Source organism: Canis lupus, chromosome 16 (assembly GCF_003254725.2).
Source record: "Canis lupus dingo isolate Sandy chromosome 16, ASM325472v2, whole genome shotgun sequence".
NCBI classification, from domain to species: Eukaryota; Metazoa; Chordata; class Mammalia; order Carnivora; family Canidae; genus Canis; species Canis lupus.
Genome location: NC_064258.1, coordinates 21,586,478 through 21,609,543, shown reverse-complemented (window position 1 = coordinate 21,609,543; position 23,066 = coordinate 21,586,478). Strand labels below are relative to the sequence as shown.

At 49.7% G+C, this 23,066-nt stretch overlaps 1 protein-coding gene and 1 long non-coding RNA gene across 4 annotated transcripts in view; both read left to right on the top strand.

The window, feature by feature from the left end:
- PTPRN2 (protein tyrosine phosphatase receptor type N2) overlaps nucleotides 1–23,066 on the top strand; it is a 725,828-nt gene that overhangs the window by 5,586 nt on the left and 697,176 nt on the right. The gene's annotated exons all lie outside the window — the stretch shown is intronic.
- On the top strand, nucleotides 1,137–5,184 carry LOC112661617 (uncharacterized). Its single transcript, XR_003137872.3, has 3 exons — nucleotides 1,137–1,795; nucleotides 2,937–3,015; nucleotides 4,445–5,184. It is a non-coding gene; the product is annotated as an uncharacterized LOC112661617 (long non-coding RNA).

Below are 23,066 nucleotides of genomic sequence, written 5' to 3'. Positions count from 1 at the left end.
TTGCCAGAAACACCCCGATAAGTGGGCATTTGCATCTTCCGTTTTACAGATGGAAAGACTGAGGCTTGTGGTGGCCCAGCAGAGTGCCGTGAGACACTTGGTGCTGGGATTGGATCCTGGGCCCGAGTCTCCTCCTTGTAGCGGGCAACCCCAGGATGAGGCAGGGATGGCTCTGGGATGCAGAGCCCGGCAGGAGGGACTCGTGCACTCTTGCAGCAATGCGTCTCTGTAATGCCACGGGGACAGGAAGGTCTCCCTCTTACTGTTGCCGGGTCAGAGGGGTTTCCACTTGTCAGGTTGCCTTTCCGAAGGAGCTTCAGGGCCCGGGGGCTCTGTGGGCCTGTTGGACAGAATTTGAAATTGCTCTTTGGTCCAGAGTGGTGGGGCTGGGCTGACTCTCTGGCTTGGCTCTTGCCTCTTGCTCCAGGTGTCAAGTTCCAGGACCTGGTTGGCCTCTCTGAGGGAGGCTTGGTGCTCAGATATGGAAACTGGATTTTGGATGCCGTTGGCCTCCCCTGGGGCAGGAGTGCAGGGGCCACCGAAGTGTTCGCGGCCTTGTGTGCTCATGGGTTTCCTTGTCTCCGTCAGTCATCCGTGTGGTAATACGACACTGGGAAGCAGACCTGTGACAAGAAGAAGCCTGCTTCAGACAAAGGGGTGAGGGAGGGGTTGTTCTCATGAGAAAACTGTACGCAGAGTCCACCTGAGCTGGACATCGAGTGGCGCCCAAGCCAGGGAGACCTTCAGCCGCTCCGTACTTTCCAAGGCATCTGGTAGAGGAAGGGACAGGATTCCTGCGCACTGACCACCCCCCCCACCCCGGCACACGGGCGTTCTGTGTCCCCGTGTGTCCTGAAGGGCCTTTAGGCTCTGATGCAATGTCTGTACATGAGGTACAAAGGGTGTTTTTTTTTTTTTTTTTTTAATTTTATTTATTTATGATAGTCACACACACACAGAGAGAGAGAGAGGCAGAGACACAGGAAGAGGGAGAAGCAGGCTCCATGCAGGGAGCCCGACGTGGGATTCGATCCCGAGTCTCCAGGATCGCGCCCTGGGCCAAAGGCAGGCGCCAAACCGCTGCGCCACCCAGGGATCCCTTTTTTTTTTTTTTTTTTTTTTTTTTTTTAACAAAGGGTGTTTGGAAATGGTTTGTTTGGTGGAAGGGGTTCTCAGAAGGAAGGCCGACCTGGTTTCCAAAAGGAGAAGGACTTCATGTTAATGGCGCGAGTCGGTTTTGAGTCCAGCAGCGAAATGCGGTCAATTTGTCAGGGGACAGAGCTGCCAAGAAAACTGGCCACGCGAAGCTGATGCTTTTCCATTTGGGGCAGTGGCTTCAATGCAGTGCAGAGTGGTAGTTACGCTCAGGTAGGGCCGGAAGCTGGCGCGGTGAGTCGCGTGTTCCCTGACACAGCCCGTGTTTAGTGGTGGCAGGCGAGGCACCAGCGGGAGCTTAGTGCTCAGGGCCACGCAGGGAGTGGGGTCCAGCCTGAGGAGGGGCGTGGCACCGTCTGTCCGTGCGCCTTCCCCACGCAGGCACATTCTCTCCTGCAGAAGCACACGTGCTCTTACCAAAATAGACCGCACGACTTCCTCAGTCTCTCTCCATTTTTTGCCTAAAAACAGGTCTAGGTTAAGGTCACTCGTCTCCCGTCTAAGTGTTGTATGAGCAGCATGTGGATCGGCTTATAAGTCCACATGGGAAATACCGAGGATGGGTGTCCGTCTGCGTGACCAAGCCTCACCGTGTTCCCATCCTTGATTCCGTGAAATAACAAACACGGAAAGGAAACAGGTGATTTCTGAAAACATGGTGGGGATGAGTGGATATGGGTCCAGAACACAAATTAAATGATAAGAGATAATGTTTCCATGCAGCACGTTGGCAGACTGAGGGGTTGCTTGTCTTCCCAATCTGGTAGTCCTCACCGTTTGCACTTAAATTAGAGGTCAAGGGGGAAAAGTCAAGGGAAAAGAAAGGACTTCACCTGTAATTTTTCTGAATTTATACCATGAGCAAAGTACCGAATTCTTCATGTTTTTGAGAGGATTCTATGAGATGGTGCAGAGTCCTTGGTAATGGGAGGCCCAGCTGTTACTATTCTTGCAGGTTCCATTTTTTTTTTTTCCAGTTAACGTTGGAGTTTGGTGGCCACACAGGGTGGAATATTGTTATTATTGAAAATATTAATACTGTGGTGAGTCCGAGTCTCAGCTAAATTGACTATTGAGATTTTTTAAAGCATTACCAGTACACTTTATTTTTTAAAAAGATCTATTTATTTTAGAGAGTGTGCATGTGCACACATGGGGTGTGGGGGTGAGCGAGAGCCAGAGACTCCCAAGCAGACTCCCCACTGAACTCAGGGCTCGATCTCATGACCCTGAGGTCATGACCTGAGCTGAAATAGAGTTGGGTGCTCAACTGACTGAGTCCCCCCCCCGGTGCCCCACCACTGTTACATTTTAAATAGTAATATCATTTAGGTTTTTTGATAAGCATGTTTAAATAGCTAAACAGTTTGGGGGCAGACCTGATCATGTTGTAATGAGCATGACCAGTGGTGAGAGCACCTTCTAGCATTTATTTCACATCATCCCTTCAAATAGCAGAAAGCCCTTGAATAAAGGAACTGGCTTGAATGGTACTTGTGCATGTTTCTTACATGTTTGAGTGGAAACTAGAGTAAAAACTGTGTGTACTCCCTCAGGTACACTAGAATTTGCTTTTAAAATATTATGTAATATTTGATAAGTGCAAAAATCAAAGCACTTCTTTAGTATATTTGATGCGTTTAGGTTGCATTGTTTTTAGATGTTTGGATTTTTGTCTTATCACCGAGGCATGAAAAATATTAGGACTCACGTGGTCTTGTAAAAGCATCGAGGGTCACACCGGAGTGTCCCACCGCGGTGTGCGTATCTACCTCCCACAGCCGGGGACAGCAGGTGCACACAGTGAGGGGGAGACCCCAACAGCATCCCCTGCCCTGGAGCCCCCGTGGGGGACAGCAGGTAAGTACTGTGAGGGGAAGACTCTGATGGTGTCCCCTGCCCTGGAGCCCCCATGGGGGACAGCAGGTGCACACTGTGAGGAGGAGACCCCAATAGTGTCCCCTGCCCCGGAGCCCCTGCGGGGGACAGCAGGTGCACTGTGAGGGGGAGACCCTGATGGCGTCCCCTGCCCTGGAGCCCCTGTGGGGGACAGCAGGTGTGCACTGTGAGGAGGAGACCCCAATGGCGTCCCCTGCCCTGGAGCTCCTACAGGGGACAGCAGGTGCCCCCACTGTGAAGGGGAGACACTGACAGCATCCCCTGCTCCTAGAGCCCCCCACGGGGCACAGCAGGTGCACACTGTGAGGGAGAGGTCCCAGTGGCTTCCTGGAGCAGTGTGAGGGCTGAGTCTTCTCTTGCCCCACGCAGGCCTCCCAGGTCTGCACCGTCTGTACTGCTACCCGAGGCCTTGGGGGGTGAGGACGAGCTCAGCTGTGCCCTGGGCTCTTCCAGAAGAGGCTGTGGTGGCCACAGGGGTGGCGTCCCAGGGGTGGGCCAGCGCCTCTGGGGGCTCAGACTCCGGAAGCTTCTCTCTCCATGGGCCCTGGGCTTGGATGTTGTGGTTTGAGGCTCAGCTGTGGGCCTGCCAACCGAGTTCCCCTCCGCAAGTGCTCTGACTTCTCAGGCGGCCTTGGTGGTGTCCAGCAGCCGCCACCCCCTGCTGTGTGTCCCGCCCTGCCTGTCCCTGTACCTGGAGCCACTCTCCCCCTCCCCTGCTAATGGGGCCCTGCTGCCTGCCCAGGGTGCAGCCGGGGGTGAGTCTCGTGGGCTCAAGGTTGGGCTGGCCTGTGGGATGGCTGGGGGGGCCCATGGTTTGGGTTGTTACCATCCCGTGCGCCCTTTGACCTACCTGGGGCTGCTCATAGTCCTGGGGAAGGTCTGTGGCCTCTGAGGCTGGGCTTTATTCCATTATTTGCTCCCTGTGTTTACTGGGCTCTTCCCCGCAGCTTCTCTCTTAGAGAAAAGATGAGCAAAGGCTGTTCCCCTGCTCCTCTGGCCTTTGTGAGGTTCCCTGGATGTTTGTGGGCCACCAAGGAGGCTGGGAGTGAGCCACGGGTGCCTAACACCTGGGCGCCACTCTGCTCCTGCATGACCACAGCCTTTACATCCACGTGCAAGGGATGGTGCACTTGTGTTCTGTTACTGTTGGTGAACTTCTGTCATGTGCAGCTTGTGTCAGCAGCACCTGAGTCCCCAGACTCGGGCTGCCTGAGTCTCCTGGCAGGAGTACCTGTGGGAGGAAGTGAGCAGAGGTGCCAGTGAGGTGCATGGGTTGGGGGCGGCCGGGGCAGCCCCACGAAAGCTTCATGCTGGGGGGCCAGGCTCTGGGACCTGCCCAGAAAGAACCGCCAGGTTCTGAGCCCCAAGGACCTGTTAATGTCTGTTTCAGTTCCCGTGGCCTGGAAAACGCTTCAACAGAGGGCTTTGTAACAATTGAGCTGGAAAAGGAAAACTATGATGTCAGAAGGAAAACGGTGCAGAGGCTGAACTGCCTCCTCCAGTGGACCCTGTCCGGCAGGGTGCTCAGGCACGATGGCTGGCTTCTCCCCGGGGTCACTGAGCACATCTTCTTGGCAGCGGCCATGCCGGGCCTTGGGTCTCCTGTTTGCTTGTTTTGTTTGGAGCAAGAAGCAGGGACTTCAAGAGAGCTTAGTAAGTGTGGATGTTCAAAACCCAGCTCTTTTTTTTTTTTTTGTATATTTTTTTATTGGAGTTCAATTTGCCAACATATAGTATAGCCTCCAGTGCTCATCCCATCAAGTGCTCCCCTCAGTGCCTGTCACCTAGTCACCCCATCCTGCCGCCCACCTCCCCTTCCACTCTCCCTTGTTCATTTCCCCGAGTTAGAAGTCTCTCATGTTTTGTCTCCCTCACTGACATTTCTCACTCATTTTCTCTCCTTTCCTCTTTATTCCCTTTCACTATTTTTTTATATTCCCCGAATGAATGAAACCATATAATGTTTGTCCTTCTCCGATTGACTTATTTCACTCAGTATAATACTCTCCAGTTCTACAGAGGATGCTGTTTAACATGAAGTTCTAATTGCTCGGAGTCTAAACAGAGGGAAGCATTCTGACCACTTGAATAAAGAAACCTTTCAATTTTTTTAAAAGAATGACTGTTTTACTTTAGAGAGAGTGAGAGAGTGATCCTGAGTGGGAGGCACAGAGGGAGAGGGAGAGAGAATCTCCAGCTGACGTCATGCTGAGTGGGGAGCCTGACACAGGGCTCGATCTCACAACCTGACATCACAGCCTGAGCCCTGAGCCAGAGGCAGGCACTTACTCGACTGTGCCACTAGGCGCCCCAAGAAACCTTTTTAAGTAGAAATATTATTTTTCAGAATAAAGATTAGACTTTTAGTTTAGCCCCCTAAGAAGCGAGATCTACTTCTTTTCTTTTTTTTTTTTTTAAAGATTTTATTTATTCATGAGAGACACACAGAGACACAGGCAGAGGGAGAAGCAGGCTCCCTGCAGGGAGCCTGATGTGGGACTCGATCCCATGACCTGAGGCAAAGGCGGCAGATGCTCAACCACTGACCCAGGCGTCCCTTATTTTCTAATTTCTATGACAATTTCCAATAATTGTCCCTTTCTCACATATAGTGAACTTATATTTTCATTTATTGTTGTCATCGAGGATGGGGGTCCATGTGTGCGGATTGAGTAACTAGAAATGAGTAAGGTATGTTGCTGGTTGCTGGAAACTATCATTCACACATGGGAAGCCAACGTCTAGGAGGATGGACCAAGGCAATACCCAAGAACACTGTGGGAATATGAATAATTACTGGTAAAAAGCATTCAGACAAAAGAGGACCAAATGTTAGCGATGACATGAGATCTTGCTTCATTATGTGTATTTTGTCTTTTTGGGAAGTAAGATGCAGTTCTGAAAGAACATCTTGATTTAGTGCTATTCTGAGAAGATAAAAATGTGCAATCAGGCTGAAAATTTGGGTATTTATATAGATATGCATGTTCTCATTTTTCAAAGGTTTTGAGGGATTAAAATATCATTGTGAAACCTATTTTAGGATAGTATCAGTGCATTAATGAAGAAGTCATTAGTTAAAAAGTGATGTTTTTGGTCTCAATACTGTTGAAGAGTATACAGTATTTGTTGAATAATTAAATATTCTTCATAAGAACTGTGAAAGAACACCAGACATCTGGGGTAGATTTAAAGTCAAGCACGGTAGAAAAAATAATGTTCTAGACTGTTAGAGGCGATCTTACATAAACTAACATGTGTCACAAAGATTGTGATTAAACGGGTACTCACTCCAAAATCAGAACCTTATTTTGGAAGACTCTTCCTTGGTCTGGATGTATCGTTATTGTGTTCCTGTGGTTGTAGTTCCTCCAGAATTATCAAAAGACGCTGCTGCTTCTCCATGTCAAATAAGTGAATGCTGGAAGGAAGGACAGGCTCTGAAGAAGGGGCAGAGGGTTCTGACTTGCAGCCTGGAGGATATGCAGGTGGGGAAGCTGGTGGTGTCATGCTGTCATCTACTATCTCAAGTCACAAGATGCTGTTAGAACAGTGCCTACTACTGATGATAATATAGACAAATCCACATTTGGAAAAGTCTGGAGGATGATTTATGATCTTTTTAGCCACCTTCTGTTTGGGTCTAATTAAGTTTGCTCTGCTTTTGACCTCAGCGTGTGACTAGGAGAAGAAGATCACCCCACCGTCTGTGTCTGTGGTCGTCAACAACGCGTCATCTCTTTGCAAGAATCCGTTCAAATCTCTGCTGCATATCGAGTTAGTTAATATGGGTCCTCTGGTCCGTTTCGGCCTCACCAGGCACAAGGCAGTACAAGGAGCTGCTGTGCATTGTGAGGACCAGAGGAGGGGCTTCTCTCCTCCTTCACCAGACCTCAGGGGACCTCCTAAGGCTGTGGGTTAGTAGACACACATATGGAGTGTGCTTAATGATGAGTCAGTGTTGGGATGGGCTTATCCCAATACATACACTCATTGACTCTGCTGAATAAGTAAAACAATCACAGACTTTTACTTATTTTTTATTTTTAAAATTTTTAAAAGACTTTAAAAATTTATTTATTCATGAGAGATACAGAGAGGGGCAGAGACACAGGCAGAGGGAGAAGCAGGCCCCTCACAGGGAGTCCGATGTGGGACTCCATCCCAGGACCCTGGGATCACCACATGAGCCAAACGCGTATGCCCAACTGCTGAGCCACTCAGGATCCCAATCACAGACTTTTAGAGCTGGAAAAGGTCTTCTGGTCCGGTGTCAGCAAGTTATCAGTACGAAGTGAGGAGATTCAGATTGAGGGACGCCAAGGTCGGGCGGCCTCCCAGACTGACCCAGACAGAGGGACCGAGCAGGGACATCTTCATGTGACAAACGAATGTGCTGGGTGTGGGGAGCCCTGGCTACAGTCAGGAAGGTGGCCTCATGATTCTTTAGGGCCCCTCTGGTTCCTCTATGGTCAGACTCTGTTTTCAAAAGTGATACTGAGAAATGACTATCGTCACAAATAACATCATCTTATCTTGAAAATGTCTTAACTGTATCTGGCCTCATCAGCACTAAAAGCTGATGTTTACTTTTTAAAAAGTTTTTTCATTCATATTTTATTTATTTATTTGAGAGGGAGACAGAGCACGAGTGGGGGAGGTGCAGAGGGAGCAGCAGGCACCCCCACTGAGCGTGAGGCCTGATACGGACCCGAACTCAGGACCCTGAGGTCATGACCTGTGCCGAAGGCAGAGGCTGTGCCCACTGTGCCCCCAAGGCACCCTGAAGGCTACTGTTTTCTGCATTTCTAGGGCACAGATTCCCTTTCTCATCCCCTAGCCCATTTCTCTGTAGACGAGCATAAAACGTCAGTGAAACACGACGGAATGTTGGTTATCCGTTGAGGCATCTGTACCAGGAGCAGTCATTCATTCATTCCTGTCCCGTGTTTTTATAAAGCTAAGATGAGGGCAGGAAATACATTCCCAGATATAAACATCAGATTTCCTTTCTTTTTCTTTTTTTTTTTTTTACTCTTTGAACTTTATTTTATTTAAAAAAATTTTTTAAATTGGAGTTCAGTTTGCCAACATTTAGCATAGCACCCAGTGCTCATCCCACCAAGTGCCCCCCTCAGTGCCCATCACCCAGTCACCCCCACCCCCCGCCCACCTCCTCTTCCACTACCCTTTGTTCGTTTCCAAGAATTAGGTGTCTCTCATGTTTTGTCACCCTCACTGATATTTTCACTCATTTTCTCTCCTTTCCCCTTTATTCCCTTTCACTAATTTTTATATTCTTTGAATGAATGAGACCATATAATGTTTGTCCTTTTCCAATTGACTTACTTCACTCAGCATAATACCCTCCAGTTCCATCCATGTCGAAGCAAATGGTGGGTATTTGTCATTTCTAATGGCTGAGTAATATTCCATTGTATACATAAACCACATCTTCTTTATCCATTCATTTTTCGATGGACACCAAGGCTCCTTCCACAGTTTGGCTATTGTGGACATTGCTGCTATAAACATTGAGGTGCAGGTGTCCCGGCGTTTCACTGCATCTGTATCTTTGGGGTAAAACCCCAACAGTGCAATTGCTGGGTCGTAGGGCAGGTCTATTTTTAACTCTTTGAGGAACCTCCACACAGTTTTCCAGAGTGGCTGCACCAGTTCACATTCCCACCAACAGTGTAAGAGGGTTCCCTTTTCTCCTCATCCTCTCCGACATTTGTGGTTTCCTGCCTTGTTAATGTTCACCATTCTCACTGGTGTGAGGTGGGATCTCATTGTGGTTTTGATCTGTATTTCCCTGATGGCAAGTGATGCAGAGCATTTTCTCATGTGCATGTAGGCCGTGTCTATGTCTTCCTCTGTGAGATTTCTGTTCATATCTTTTGCCCATTTCATGATTGGATTGTTTGTTTCATTGGTGTTGAGTTTAATAAGTTCTTTATAGATCTTGGAAACTAGCCCTTTACCTGATACGTCATTTGCAAATATCTTCTCCCATTCTGTAGGTTGTCTTTGAGTTTTGTTGACTGTATCCTTTGCTGTGCAAAAGCTTCTTATCATGATGAAGTCCCAATAATTCATTTTTGCTTTTGTTTCTCTTGCCTTCGTGGATGTATCTTGCAAGAAGTTACTGTGGCCGAGTTCAAAAAGGGTGTTGCCTGTGTTCTCCTCTAGGATTTTGATGGAATCTTGTCTCACATTTAGATTTTTCATCCATTTTAAGTTTATCTTTGTGTATGGTGTAAGAGAGTGGTCTAGTTTCATTCTTCTGCATGTGGATGTCCAATTTTCCCAGCACCATTTATTGAAGAGACTGTCTTTTTTCCAGTGGATAGTCGTTCCTGCTTTGTCGAATATTAGTTGACCATAAAGTTGAGGGTCCACTTCTGGATTCTCTATTCTGTTCCATTGATCTATGTGTCTGTTTTTGTGCTAGTACCACACTGTCTTGATGACCACAGGTTTGTAGTACAACCTGAAATCTGGCATTGTGATGCCCCCAGCTATGGTTTTCTTTTCTTTTTTTTTTTTAAGATTTTATTTATTTATTCATGAGAGACACAGAACGTGCACGAGAGAGGCTGGGACACAGGCAGAGGGAGAAGCAGGTTCCATGCAGGGAGCCACATGGGACTCAATCCCGGGTCTCCAGGATCACTCCCTGGGCAGAAGGCAGCACTAAACCGCTGCGCCACCCGGGCTGCCCTATGGTTTTCTTTTTTAATTCCCCTGGCTATTTAGGGTCTTTTCTGATTCCACACAAATCTTAAGATGATTTGTTACAACTCTCTGAAGAAAGTCCATGGTATTTTGATAGGGATTGCATTAAATGTGTAAATTGCCCTGGGTAACATTGACAATATTAATTCTTCCAATCCATGAGCATGGAATATTTTTCCATCTCTTTGTGTCTTCCTCAATGTCTTTCAGAAGCGTTCTGTAGTTTTGAGGGTATAGATCCTTTACCTCTCTGGTTACGTTTATTCCTAGGTATCTTATGCTTTTGGGTGCAACTGTAAATGGGATTGACTCCTTAATTTCTCTTTCTTCAGTCTCATTGTTAGTGTATAGAAATGCCACCGATTTCTAGGCATTGATTTTGTATCCTGCCACACTGCTGAATTGCTGTATGAGTTCTAGCAATCTTGGGGTGGAGTCTTGTGGGTTTTCTATGTAGAGTATCATGTCATCTGCAAAGAGGGAGAGTTTGACTTCTTCTTTGCCAATTTGAATGCCTTTTATTTCTTTTTGTTGCCTGATTGCTGAGGCTAGGACTTCTAATATGTTGAATAGCAGTGGTGAGAGTGGACATCCCTGTCTTGTTCTTGATCTTAGGGGAAAGGCTCCCAGTGTTTCCCCACTGGGAATGATATTTGCTGTGGGCTTTGCATAGATAGCTTTTAAGATGTTGAGGAATGTTCCCTCTATCCCTACACTCTGAAGAGTTTTGATCAGGAATGGATGCTGTATTTTGTCAAATGCTTTCTCTGCATCTATTGAGAGGATCATCTGGTTCTTGTTTTTCCTCTTGTTGATATGATCAATCACATTGATTGCTTTATGAGTGTTGAACCAGCCTTGTGTCCCGGGGATAAATCCTACTTGGTCATGGTGAATAATCTTCTTAATGTATTGTTGGATTCTATTGGCTAGTATCTTGTTGAGAATTTTTGCATTTGTGTTCATCAGGGATATTGGTCTACAATTCTCCTTTTCGGAGGGGTCTTTGTCTGGTTTTAGAATTAAGGTGATGCTGGCCTCATAGAACGAATTTGGAAGTACTCCATCTCTTTCTATCTTTCCAAACAGCTTTAGTGGAATAGCTCTGGTTTCTTCTTTAAACATTTGATAGAATTCCCCTGGGAAGCCATCTGGCCCTGGACTTTTGTGTCTTGGGAGGTTTTGGATGACTGCTTCAATTTCCTCCCTGGTCATTGGCCTGTTCAGGTTTTCTATTTCTTCCTGTTCCAGTTTTGGTAGTTTGTGGTTTTCCAGAAATGTGTCCATTTCTTCTAGATTGCCTAATTTATTGGTGTATTACTGCTCATAATAAGTTTTCAAAATCATTTGTATTTCCTTGGTATTGGTTGTGATCTCTTCTTTCTCATCCATGAATGTTATTAATGTGAGTCTTTTCTCTCTTCTTTTTAATAAGACTGCTAATAGGGACGCCTGGGTGGCTCAGCGGTTGGGCGCCTGCCTTTGGCTCAGGTTGTGATCCCCGAGTCCAGGATCGAGTCCCGCATCGGGCTCCCTGCGAGGAGCCTGTTTCTCCCTCTGCCTATGTCTCTGCCTCTCATCTCAATCTGTGTCTCTCATGAATAAATCAATACATCTTTAAACAAAATAAGGCTGCTAATGGTTTATCTATCTTATTAATTCTTTCAAAGAACCAACTCCTGGTTTTGTTGATCTCTTCCGCAGTTCTTCTGGTCTCTATTTCATTGAGTTCTGCTCAAATCTTTATTAATTGTCTTCAACTGCTGGGTGAAGGTTTCATTTGCTGTTCCTTCTCCAGCTCCTTTAGGTGCAAGGTTAGCTTTGTATTTGAGTTCTTTCCATTTTTTGGATGGATGCTTGTATTGCAATGTATTTCCCCCTCAGGACTGCTTTTGCTGTATCCCAAAGATTTTGAATGGTGGTATCTTCATTCTCATTAGTTTCCATGAATCTTTTTAATTCCTCTCTAATTTCCTGGTTGACTCTTTCTTTCTTTCTTTCTTCTTTCTTTCTTTCTTTCTTTCTTTCTTTCTTTCTTTCTTTCTTTCGACCCTTTCATCTTTTAGCAGAATGGTCCTTAACCTCCACGTGTTTGAAATCCTTCCGACTTCTTGTGGTTTAGTTCTAGTTTCAAAGCATTATGATCTGAAAATATACAGGGGACAATCCCAATCTTTTGGTATTTGTTAAGACCTGATTTGTGACCCAGTGTGTCGTCTATTCTGGAGAAAGTTCCATGTGCACTTGAGAAGAATGTGTATTCAGTTGCGTTTGGATGCAAAGTTCTGTGAATATCTGTGAAATCCATCTGTTCCAGTGTATTATTTAAAGCTCTTGTTTCTTTGGAGACGTTGTGCTTAGAAGACCTGTTGATTGTAGAAAGTGCTACATTCAAGTCACCAGGTATAAGTGTATTATTATCTAAGTATGTCTTAACTTTGGTTATTAATTGATATACTTGGCAGCTCCCATGTTCAGGGCATAAATATTCATGATTGTTAGGTCTTCTTGTTGGTTAGACCCTTTAAGTATGATATAGTGTCCCTCTTCATCTCTTACTACAGTCTTTGAGAAAAACTTTAATTTATCTGATATGAGGATGGCAACCCTGCTTTCTTTTGAGGACCATTTGAGTGGTAAATGGTTCTCCAACCTTTCATTTTCAGGCTGGAGGTGTCCTTACGTCTAAAATGAGCCTCTTGTAGACAGCAAATAGATGGGTCTTGCTTTTTTATCCAGTCTGAAACCCTGAGCCTTTTGATGGGATCATTAAAATGGCCCATTCATGTTCAGAGTTACTATTGAAAGATATGAATTTGGTGTCATCATGATACCTATTCAGTCCCCGTTTTTTTTGGATTGTTTCGTAGGGCTTCCTCTTTCTTTTACCGAGTCCCCCTTAATACTTCTTGCAGAGCTGGTTTGGTGGTCACATATTCTTTCAGTTTCTCCTATCTTGGAAGCTCTTTATCTCTCCTATTCTGAATGAGAGCCTTGCTGGATAAAGTATTCTTGGTTGCATGTTCTTCTCATTTAGGACCCTGAATATATCCTGCCGGCCCTTTCTGGCCTGCCAGGTCTCTGTGGAGAGGTCTGCTGTTAACCTAATACTTCTCCACATAAAGGTTAGGGATTTCTTGTCTCTTGCTGCTTTCAGGATCTTCTCTTTATCTTTGGAATTTGCAAGTTTCACTATTAAATGTCGAGGTGTTGAATGGTTTTTATTGATTTTAGGGGGGGGGGATATCTCTATCTCCTGGATCTGAATGCCTGTTTCCCTCCCCAGGTTAGGGAAGTTCTCAGCTATGATTTGTTCAAATACACTTTCTGGTCCTCTGTCCCTTTCGGCGCCCTCTGGAGCCCCAATTAAAAGTAGATTTTTCCTTCTGAGGCTGTCATTTATTTCCCTTAACCTATCCTCATGATATTTTAATTGTTTTTCTCCTTTTTCCTCAGCTTCCTTCCTTGCCACCAACTTGTCTTCTATGTCACTCACTCGTTCTTTTACCTCGTTAACCCTTATCGTTAGGACCTCCAGTTTAGATTGCATCTCATTTAATTGATTTTTAATTTCTGCCTGATTAGATCTAAATTCTGCAGTCATGAAGTCTCTTGAATACTTTATGCTTTACCTAGAGCCACCAGTAGCTTTATATTTATAATTGTGCTTCTGAATTGGCTTTCTGACATTGAATTATAATCCAAATTTTGTAACTCTGGGAGAGAGGACTGTTTCTGATTCTTTCTTTTGTGGTGAGTTTTTCCTTCTAGTTATTTTGCTCAGTGCAGAGTGGCAAAACAAGGTGTACTGGAAAAACGAGAAAAAGAAAAAAAGGGGGGGGGAACAAATAGAAAACAAAAAACAAGGAGGGCTATCCTCTGATTCTATATACTGTAAGTCCCTAGACTTTCCCTGGAACTTTCCAGCAATGCTTGGTCAAGAACTTACCGTGTCCTTCCAGCTGGTCTTCTGGGGGAGGGGCCTGCTCTGCTGGGAATTCTCAGTTGTGTGTACCTGGGGGAGCTGCCCAGCCAGGTGCACGGATCAGTGGGAGCTGTTTATACTGTGAGGCCCCTGCTCCCTGGTGGCCCCGCTCAGTCCCAGGTACAAGGTGACACCAGGAGGAACAACAGTGGTGGTGGCCAGCTCTCCAGCTCTGGAGTCGGCTCCCGCAGTAACTACCGCAGTCTCCCAGTCCGCAGGGGCCTGGATGCTCCGGGGGTATGGGTCCCTATCTGCACAGCTCAGGGCTGCCCAGCGGCAGGAGTGACCTCCTGGCCTCCGCCTGTCCTGGGGAGATGCAGGATCCTGGGCTGCGTCCCCCGGCATCTTGGGCTCCGGGGCCTGTGCCGCCCGAGGTGCTCCTGGGCCCCGCCAGGTGCATGCTCCAGGCCTTTAGGGAGCTCGGCCACAGTGTGTGGCGCACCTCCTCTGTTAGTGTCCCTGGAAGCCAGAGGGCATCCCTGCCCCTCCTGGAATCCTGCCCGAGTTCCCTGTCAGCACCTTTCTGTCTGGGAAAATTGGTAAAGCTCCTGGTTCTACGCGACTGGGCTTTCCTGTCCTGGAGGCTTCTCCACCTGGCCTTAGCCCGGCTCCTCACGGGGGCCCCCTCCCCCTTTTTTATTTATTTTTTTCTGTCTTCCTACCTTGATAGAAGTGCGAACCCTTCTCACTGTAGCGTTCCACCTGTTCTCTCTTTAAGTCTCAGGCCGAATTCATAGGTTTTCAGGATGATTTGAAAGGTATTTAGGTAAGTTGGTGGGGACAGGTGACCAACATCAGATTTTCTTGCTGCTGGTCATTGTGCGTCACTCTAACCTCTGGAACAACCCTTTAACATTTAGGTTCCTAGCCTAAGAACACTTCCAAATAAGTTAATGACGATTCTTCAGCCTAGGCAGTGTCAGGGAGTGAGATTTACTTTTCAGTTGGAATAAAATGTAGATCACTCAGAAAATATAAATTCTCATTTGCCGAAGAACAAGTTCTGAAGCCATTTCAGTGGCAAAGATCCCGGATAAAGTTCTGTGTCCAATAGTGGTGGACGGTGGCTTTGAGTAACCACTGAGAACATAAGAGAATCCGGGCCAACAGGAGGAAATACAAGAAAGGTCAGAGTGAAGACTTTGGGGGTTGACACCTAAGACAGGAAAGAGCAGCATGTCAGTCAGTTCTGGGGAGGGACCACAGGGGTTCCTGGTGTGCCTCCTGGAGGGGAGTTGGGGACCCAGTGGGCTGCACGCTGGGAGGGATGGTCCAGCGAGACAGGCCAGCCATCCTCGCAGGGCAGACACCCGGGTATGGGTCATCGTAGTTGCCGGTTGGGCCCTTGGATCCATAGCCACCAGAACCCGTCGACTTTGGAAGGCGATGGCATCATTAAGATTTCCTGGCAGCTCCACAGTTTTTCATGTTGATGCTCGGGACCAAACAAAATGACATTCTGCGGGGAATTCAGACGCTTATCCTTTGCCCAGTTTCTTCATTCTATGAACAAAGAATGCCAGCTTCCCACTGACCTATAATATTAGGGAAGAAAACCTCTGGTCAGTACTGTGGGCTGAGGACCTGCTATACGTCAGGCACCATTCTGGGCATTGGATATGCAAACATGGACAAGGCAGTGTTGCTGCCTTCCAGAACCTTCCCTGCGTTTCCTCCCTCCAGAACCTTCCCTGACTCCAGAAAAATGTCTGTCTTCTAGAATCTCCCTGCCCTCCAGAACCTTCTTTGTCTTCTAGAACTTTCTCTGCCACCCCAAACCTTCCCAAACCTTCCCTGCCTTCCAGAACCTTCCCGGCCTTCCAGAACCTTCCCTGCCTCCAGAAGCCCACCAGGACCTTTCTTATGCATCTTTAGTGCTTATTCTACAATAAAAATTTTAAAGTTAATTTACTTAATTCTGGAGAATATTCAATGCCACATATCCTGTTTTTGGTTTGGGAAGTTCTTCTCTGTGTGGCAAGATTTTGGTGAGTGAACACTACATTTTTTATTCCATGTACATTTATTTCATTGTGTTTCCTAGTTCTTGCCAGGAAATGGAAGCAGCACCCGTGAAGTTGTCTTTTTACCTTTGGGGACCTGTAAACAGATGCTTTCTGTTAGACGTTTTCCAAGACGCGGGCCTCATCACAAAGTGTAATGTGCAAATATTTTACGAAAGGATCACAGAATAAAGTGAAATGCTATAGGGAACTGATTCTAGATTGAAGACACATGAGCTGGGTTGTCGGGTCCTGCTTGAAAACACCGCCCGAGAAGCTCAGGATGTCCTGGCTGCAGGGCAGTGAGCACTGGGGTGGGTCCTACGTCGTGGCCTTTCTCCCTCTCCTCTTCCTTGTTTGTGGTGCCTTGGCTTTGCGTGGGGTAGCTGCCCCAAGGATATGACATCATGGGTGTGGTGCTGTGAGCTGTTTCCTGGCCACAGGCTGCGGCTGACCTCGGTTCTATGATGAGCGTCAAGGCCTGAGGTCCTTGTTGTCCTCAGTGTCTGTGCTGGGGGGCGGTGAGCGCAGGGGCTCGTGTCTGCGCTATGGCATGGCAGCTGGGAGGGGCCGGAGGTCATGGGTCGTGCAGCCCGAGGGATAGTGGGCAGGAGGAGCTCTGATGAAGGCTTGACGGCTGGGCCATGTGGCAGGGGTGGGGGTGCTCAGGGGGCCCTGCTGTCTCAGTCATGACCATCTGGGCCTGGGGTCCAGGCTGTGAGCGAGTGAGTGCAGCACTTGACTACTGGATTGGGGCGCAGATTCGGGGGTTTCCTCCTTGGTGACCTGGTGGCTCAGAGCCTCTGAGTTTGTGGTATGTGGGTCCCTGGGCTGGGGCAGCACCCCTCAAGGGGTAGGTGGAGGGGCGTGGGTCCAGGACTGAAGTGGGGGCAGAGGCGGGAAACCCAGGACACCTACTTTATGATGCGTGAAGGCCTCGGACACTGGGCTCGCCGTCCAGTTTCTGTAACCCACAGAGAGGAAGGAAACGTCGCCCTGAGGCAGACACTTCTCCGTCTTCTGGAGCCACCTCTGCCCTTTTGTCCCAGCTTCCCCTGTGTGCAGGGCTGAGGTGCGAGGTATGGTGAGGGTGGGAGGAAGGGGGACACAGTGTCCCGGTTGGTGCGTATGTGTATGCTCAGGAAATCGAGAAGGAGCGTAGGGGCGGCGGTGGGGCTGTGGGATTGCTTGTTGGGATTGCTTGTTGCTGGGGAGCGGGAGGGCGGCCAGGCCCTGGGAGCCGGAGAAGGGACAGGCGCCCATCCTCCTGGCCTTCTGTGCTGAGGCTCTGGCTTCCCCCTTTTCTGTTCCTTCATCTCCTCTACAGTGTGACTGATTGCATTGCTTCTATTATAGCCAGCGGCCTGGTACCTTCTTTGTGGAAAGCGAGGTGGGCGGTGCATGGCTGTCCTGCACCCACAGGCTCACCAGGCCACCCCGTATCCAGCCGTCTGCCCCAACTCGCAGCCGTGGACTGGCATTAGGTCCTCAAGTGGCAGGCAGTGGAGCGAAGCACGTCCAGGGTCGCCCTGCGTCTCCCCGAGGCCCCAGTGGGCTGTGTTTCCAGGAGATGTGTGGTGATCTGGTTCTGGGAGGTCAGTGCACATACCCTGAGAGGCCTGGTCTGCGACCCAGTGGCCGGGCGGTCCCCCCGGGGAGTGCACCGTGTGGATTGCTTGCACTGAGCGTGTGGAGGCCCAGACCCATCACCCACTGAGATCTCTGATGCTGCAGGTCGGGGAGTGACTCCTTCCCATCAGGTCAGATTCACTTTGAAAGACTTTTTAAAGTTCTGAGATTTTTTTTTAATTTTTAATTTATTTTTTAAATTTATTTATTCATGAAAGACGAGAGAGAGAGAGAGAGAGAGAGGCAGAGAGGCAGAGAGACAGAGACACAGGCAGAGGGAGAAGCAGGCTCCATGCAGGGAGTCCGACATGGGACTCGATCCCAGGACTCCAGGATCACGCCCTGGGCTGAAGGTGGCGCTAAACCGCTGAGCCACCCGGGGATCCCCCTAAAGTTCTGAGATTTTATTGATTTATTTATTGTGTTGTGTGTTTTTTTTTTTTTTTTTTTTTTTTTTAAGTGATCGCTCCACCCAACCCGAGTTCAAGAGCCTCACACTCTTTCGTGTGAGCTGGCAGCCTGCCCGGTTAGGGGTTGTTGATAGCAGCTGGTAGGTGTGTATTTTTAAGTATTCTAAATTGGAAATCTAAAGATTTGGCAACTTTCTGTAGGTTCCTTTGAAATTAAAAACAAACAAATATGGTTACTCATCTATGAAATCAAACAAAAATAGAAACCATTATTTTATGGAGTATTCTTTTCTTTCAGTTTTTTTCACAGGCAGAGGGAGAAGCAGGCTCCCTACAGGGAGCCTGATGCAGAACTCGATCCCAGGACCCTGGGGTCACGCCCTTAGCCGACTGCAGGTGTCTCAAACACTAGTTTTTATTAATGAGAGTCACCCTGTTGAATGCACACGTCAGCAGCAGTCGTGGATGGAGCTGGTTGTGTGTCCCTGCAGGGTGACCTGCACCTCGTCCTGCGTATCTGGGATGGCGTTGGGCCTGTACGCTGACACTGCTGCTCCTCCCTGTCAGTGCCCTGTCCCCTGCCTCTGTCCTGCACACGATACCTCCCATGCCTTGTTCTGGAGGCCACGTCCATGCCTGATGCCTCCAGCACCTCCCGTGGGTTGATTGACTTGGATGTTGGGTTGCCTGCTTTGGGGGGTGGGCCAGCTTGTGCATCACATGGCAGGGACTTGTGCATTTGTCAGATAATGAGGGAGCCTGCAGGTCTGGAAGGAGCCCGCTGCGACTCAGCCTTGACATTTTACATCGCCATAATGAAAAGCCTTCCTAAAATAAGTGCTGCCTGCGTAATGTCTAATATATTCTGTTTGGAGGGTGGAAAATGCAATCGCAGGCACAGCCCAGTCTCAGCCATCCTGTTTGTCATGGTGACAAGATGGCCTGTTGTGAGCTCAGGAATTTTCTGGCCTAGGAGAGATTGGAATAAACACCATAAATATCCAGGGAGGTGCAGTGCAAGTTACATTTCATTCATTCGTTGGATGAAAGCCATTTAGCTTTCTTTAATTTGTTATCGTTTCTGTGGTTTTAGTGTTTGCCATCGGACCTCCCATGATGTCAGGATGGTCAGGGAACCCATGGGGACCAGGACAGCTAACTGGGGAGGACAGATGTGACCCTCCTATGGGGTTGTGCCCACCCACCTCCCACCAGATAAGATGCTGAGGAAGATGTGCTGCAGACGCTTAAAGGGAGGAAGCCGAGGACCTCAGAAGAGCCCTTTATATCAGCAGCCTGGGGCCCCTCACTTTTAGGCACTCAGGGTCCTTGGGTCCGTGGCGTTTTGGGGCCATGCTGGCCACACTGCCGGGCCAGCGGTGCTGGGGCTGGGTGCCCCTGCTGACCCTCTGGCTCCTGCTCTCCAGGTGCTCAGGAGCCAGAAGGACCTTCTGATGTTTGTGGACAAGCAGGTCACCAATCTTCAGCGCCAGCAAGGCTGTTCATAATCCCAGGGAGGGGCTTTATGGGGGACAGGAGGGAGGGTGGCTGGGATACAGGAAATGACCTACGGGGACAGAGCGGTGGCTAGGGAGTGGGTCCAGAGCCTGGAGATGCGGGAGCCTCCCAGCACCTCTGTGCCGCAGCCTCAAGTGTGAGGGAGCAGTCATGCTGAGGCCCGCGGCAGGTGTTTTGGTGGTTTTGGTGCCTTGTGTGGATGTGAGCCCACGGAGGGGCCTCCTGGCACCCCAGTACCCAGTGTCCATGCCCAGCGGGTTCTGCTGTGGCCTGGGGGTCCTCATTGCACCAGGGTCCAAGGGGAGCTGCACCCACGTGCCCATGGCCCCTCAGCACCGGACCAGGTGGAGCCCGACGGCCGCTGGGGTTGGGACTGGGGTGGCCCCATGTCCCCCCAAGGCTGTGCCTCGGCCTCTACGCTGTGCCCCTTACATGGAAGTGGCTTCCCTTGCTCCATCCTGACGGTCGGTGTCAGTGGCCCAAGTGATGCCCTGTGAGCCATGGTGCTGCAAATGCCATGGATCCTGGGCCTGAGATGCAGGTGTAGCCAGGCCGTCTTTGGTCCTGGGCCCCTGGCTGTCCACCCCACCCTGTGCCCTCCCTGCAGTCTGGTTCTCCAGGCCTCCTCTGCCTCCCAGAGGGTGTGTGCTTGGTACAGCTACAGCTGGGCCTGCACCAAGGGTCTCCGGGGCTTCTCATGGGTGCACATCCCACCAGGGAGCTGGCATGCACACAGAGGGGTGTTGGGCCCCCGCCTGTCCAGCGGCCCAACCCTAGCACGGCCTTCATCCTCCTCGTGTTCCTTGCTAATACAGGCTGGGGAGCCCTGCTGGGGCCTGGGGAGCCCTTTCCTCACTGGGCCCCACCTGTCAGACTCTTACCTGCCCTGCAGACAGGTGTGTGCCGGGTGAAGCTCCAGCGGGACAGCTCCACACACACATGGGGACTAGGTGGGAGGTGAGGGGATGAAAGTGGGTGTTCCCGGTGTGCTCAGGGGTTGGGCCCTGGGGTAGCAGGCTGGCAGGCACCCTTGCCTGGTCTCTGGGTGTGCCAGCCCGAGGCTACAGGCTGCTTGTCTTCGCTTGTGACCCCCAGGCCTCACGGAGCACAGGGGTGTCCCCACTTGTGCCCTCCTGGTGGGGTGCAGCCGCCTCACCTCTTACTGCGTGTCGATCATATTCACCACAAAACACACCACCGTACAACCCCGGGTTCCACTTGTGGGAATTTGCCCCACGACCACTGGTGTGGGGAGGACGCTCAGTGTGTCTCTCCAGGATCTTTGTTGCTGGAGTCATTGTTATAACACGAAGAGCAACGTCATGTTTTGTAACCGGAGGCTGGGTAAGTGTATCAGATTCATACAGAGAATCTTGCAGTTGTTAAAAAGAACAAGGTGGAAACTCTGCAGAGATCTCATTAGTAACAGAGTGACTGGCATCAGGGCTGCGTTCAGGTTGTCTCCTGTGACATGCAGGACCAGGCGGGAGAGTCTGCGATGTGCTTCAGATGCTCGGGCACTGGCTTCAGAGCCCTCAACCACCATAGTAAATATGCAGGTGTGAACTCACTGCCAGGCTTTAAAAATATGCACTGGATCCTGTAAATAAGGAAGGCCTCTTATTTAAAAACAGGAATCTTGGGGGCACCCGGTGGCTCAGCGGTTGAGCGTCTGCCTTTGGCTCAGGACATGACTCCAGGGTCCTGGGATGGAGTCCCACATGTTCCTCCCTGCATGGAGCCTGCTTCTCCCTCTGCCTGTGTTTCTGCCTCTCTCTGTGTCTCTCATGAATAAATAAATAAAATCTTTAATAAAAAAATAAAAAATGAAAATAGGAATCTTATCAAAGACCCCACCCACCGTCTTTTCAGTGTCTTAGGAGCTAAGAGGAAGGTGGGTGAGACTGGGCCTCTGGAGGCCCTGCAGGGTCATGGGACCCCCTCCCCTGTAGCCACCCCACTCACCTGGGTCAGGCCCTGGCACGGAGGGTGGCCTGAACCTGCCCGGATGCCCGAGTGTTGGAGGCAGGAATGCACGTCCAGGGTCCTAGTTGTGCTGCCAGGAGCAGCTGAACGCTGTGTAATTAGCTCTGTCTGGGAGAGATCTCTGTTGTAATCGAGTTGTATTTCCAGGGTTTTTCGGCCCAGTCGTGTTCTCTGCTTGTACCAGCGGGGGGTTGGCACCGTCTCACCCCAACTGCAGATTAGGAAGCATCAGGGTCCATTCGCAAACTCCTGTGTGAACCCACTTGAATTTTGTGGTTCTCTGACCCACCCCTGTGTGTGTTCCATGTTGACCTTTCCCCTATCAGATGTGAAGAAAAGGCCGCTGGTGAGTTGTCAATGCTGGACGATCAGTCCTCGAGATTCTTCGTCCAGGAGGCTTATCCTCTCTGGGTGTCCCCTGCCCCTGCCTGTAGCTGCGTGTCTGTAGGCCTGCTTCCACGGCAGGGGTGTCGCGTTCCCTCCACCAGACGCCACCTTCGTCTGCAGGTGGCAGCGGGCTCCGTGCGCGTGTGGCGCGGCCTCGGTGGGCCGCTTGTCTGCAGCCTGGAGGCCGCTCTTCCCGGAGCAGAGACGGGACTTCAGCCTGTGCCGGCACTGACGCAGGGAAAGACCGGGAAACACCGCATTTCTGCAGGACCTGATCTCGGTATAAAGGCTTTTTATGTCTTTGGTTCAGTGTTGAGTTGATTCACTTTGTTCACATGTGGAATGTTGAGCCCGGTTCCGTGATGCTCTGGGATGGGCCCCCAGCAGTGCCCGTCATGGCATGGATCCCGAGCTGCCTGTCGCTCTGTGGATCCCATGGGGTGGGTGGCATGGAAGGCACACTTCGTGGACTGTGAAGGCCGCGGGGACCACTGGGCCTCCTGTTGTGTGGCTCCGTGTGCTCCCCAGGCCTCCAACACGTGGGCCGTCTGTGTGAGGATCGGTGCCAGCCTTAGGAGCTGCAAGGACTGTTTGTGACCAGGGGCTTTAATGTGTCGCTGACTGTGGGATGCAGAGGCGCTGTTGTGGCGTGGGCAGGCCTGGGGTCGTTGCGCCTGCTTGGCTCTTGTCTGCTGTCATCATCCCTGTTGGTCTCACAGGCGCTTCTCAAGCAGAGGGAAGGTGAACATGGGCCATGTACTGTGTCCCCAGCCCCGAAGACTTGCACCAGGCTCATGAAACCCCTGGAGACGCGCATCCGTGGGCTTGTTTGCTTCCACGTGGCAGCAGGGAGAGGGAGGGACACGGAGGCTGAGGTCTCACACCTGTTGACCATATCTTGGGGCTCTGAGGCCTGGGACTGTCCTTGAGGCTCCTCTGTTGTGACCGAGCTCTCACTGCCCCCCCCCCCCCCCCGGGTGTTAACCTAGTAGCAGCATCAGGGACACCAGTGATCTCAGGCGTGTCTGCTGCCCCTTGAAGGGGTCCTGTCTGGCATGGGGCTTCTCAACTGACATGTGCCCGAGTTGAGGGGGAAACATGCAAAATGCAGTTTCTGATTCAAATTTGGACCCTCAGGGCCGCACTTTTGGAGCCACACTTTTTTAAAATTAATTTTTTTTACATTTTTAAAAATTTAAATTGAATTTGCCAACATGCAGTATAACACCCAGTGCTCATCCCATCAAGTGCCCTCCTCAGTGCCTGTCACCCGGTCACCATATCCCCCTGCCCACCTCCCCTTCCTCAACCTTTTGTCTCCCAGAGTCAGGAGTTCCTCATAGTTTGTCTCCCTCT